This window comes from Schistocerca nitens, chromosome 2 (genome assembly GCF_023898315.1).
Source record: "Schistocerca nitens isolate TAMUIC-IGC-003100 chromosome 2, iqSchNite1.1, whole genome shotgun sequence".
Classification (NCBI taxonomy): Eukaryota; Metazoa; Arthropoda; class Insecta; order Orthoptera; family Acrididae; genus Schistocerca; species Schistocerca nitens.
The window spans coordinates 990,583,704-990,585,802 of NC_064615.1; the positions used below are offsets into that span (position 1 = coordinate 990,583,704).

Consider the following 2,099-nt stretch of genomic DNA (forward strand, 5'->3'; position numbering starts at 1 on the left):
ACTGGTAGTTAAAAAGGGTCACTGGCCTCCCATTACAGCCAGTCGAACACTAACAGCCAATCGCGATTGCACTGAATTCTACGTTGACGGCAAAAATTATTGCTAGCTGAACAATAAATATACTGGTAAACAGGCAAGTGTGAATGACATCCATTCGACGAGAAAGACATCGTAATTAGTTTTACGCAACTAAACAAATAGAAATAGTTTTGAAAATAATATTTGATATAGTCAGTCAGTAACACAGCTTTTGGCAAAAATATTCTGTATGTAAACTGAAGGAGGTTCACTGCTATCAGCTGCAACAGGACATTAAGCGGAATTAGTGGCGACGAGCGAAAATGTAAACCGGACAGGGATTCCAACCCGGGACCTCCTGCTTACTAGGTAGGCGCGGTAACCACTACGCCATCGACCCACACTCCAATCGAACACCACCTATCTGCAGTCTCTGTCCATTACAATCCTGTTCGCTTCTCAGTGATTCCCACAAGAGGTCGGACGTATTTGTGCATTCGCACTGAAGAAAGTGGATCCATTGCCCGGCCAGGGTTATCAATTATTGATAATTGATAAGCCTGGCTGGACAATGGATCCACTTTCTTCGTGCGAATGCACAAATACTTCCGACCTCCTGCGGGAATCTCTGATTAGCGAACAGGAGTGTAATGGACAGAGACTGCGGATAGGTAGCATTCGGTGGGAGTGTGGATGGACAGTGAGGCGTACCGAGGCAGTCCATGCAGTGGCGATAATGTTGTCTCCCGGATGGCGTAGTGGTTACCGCACCTGCCTAGTAAGCAGGAGGTCCCGGGTTCGAATCCTGGTCCGGTACACATTTTCGTTCGTCGCCGCTAATTCCGCTTAATGTTCCGTTCCAGTTGATACGCCTTCAATTTACGTATAGTGTTTCACAGCTGCGGGATCTGCGTGGAGTCTGTTCTTTTGAAGGAACAGACACCATGCATTCAAATAAAAAAATATTCAGGTTCAGGTATTAAGGAAAGCAAGGAGAAACAACAATTAAGACGCAAAGATAAAAGAAAATTGTCAGAAATGAAAGGGGCACGTTCATAAAAATACGATGTACCGCAAGAAATGATGTGTTTTTCGGGTTCATCTATAGTTTCAATATGCAAACAGAGAATTCCACATACATTTGCAAAAGTACGCAAATGGGTCATGAATGTAAAGCCAGCCACAAATTATGTTCCTACTCCTACCATAACGTATAACGCTGTATTGCCACAAAGTATTTCATTTTCAACATTTTTTTCGCCAGATACACTTAGCTACAAAAGTTATTACCAGTTATTTCCAACAAATGGCTCTGAGCGCTATGGGACTTAACATCTATCGTCATCAGTCCCCTAGAACTTAGAACTACTTAAACCTAACTAACCTAAGGACATCACACACACAGAGAGAGAGAGAGAGAGAGAGAGAGAGAGAGACTGACGCAGGCTTTCGAGTTGGGCGTCACAGAAGTTGTTCCTTGATGAATCGACCAGAGGCGCTGTGCTGTGGTCCTGTTGTTTATAGATTAATCTCGCCGTCGAAGTGCCCCGAGCTGGAGGCCACGAGTCACGGAGGGAAACAGGCAGGCTCTCAAGTTGTGCGTCACCCTGGCGAGGGCGCCTGCAAGTTTGTGCAACTCGTGTAATTGGCGCTCGCCGTTCGACACCCTAGCAACGGCGTCTGGTGTACAGGCGCTTCGATAATGGGCAAGCAGCTGTTGTAAGCCTCGACAGGTGCTGGACACATTACCATAGTGGTGCCAGGTACAGCTACGTGATTCAAAAACGGTCTGCAAGGACAGTATTAATACGTAAGGTTTTAATTATCCCTCAATAAAATGAAGATACCTAATTAAACTTCCGTTTATTTGTAGGAACTTGTCTGTGGTCCTGTTGAACTTAGAAATCACGGGGCCAAACTACGGTACCAAGCCATTAGGGGAACAAACACAAAATGAGCACGAGCATGTTCGCAGATCGTGGTGTAGTGGTTAACGTTGCTGCCCCTGGATTACGGGGTGCCGGGTTCAGTTCCCGGCCGGGTCGGTGATTTACTCGGTCAGGAGACTGGACAGGGAAAAA

General features: G+C 45.9%; 1 non-coding gene across 1 annotated transcript; it reads left to right on the forward strand.

Moving 5' to 3' along the window:
- Positions 1–762: 762 nt before the first annotated feature.
- On the forward strand, positions 763–835 carry Trnat-agu (transfer RNA threonine (anticodon AGU)). Its single transcript has one exon. It is a non-coding gene; the product is annotated as a tRNA-Thr (tRNA).
- Positions 836–2,099: the final 1,264 nt, after the last annotated feature.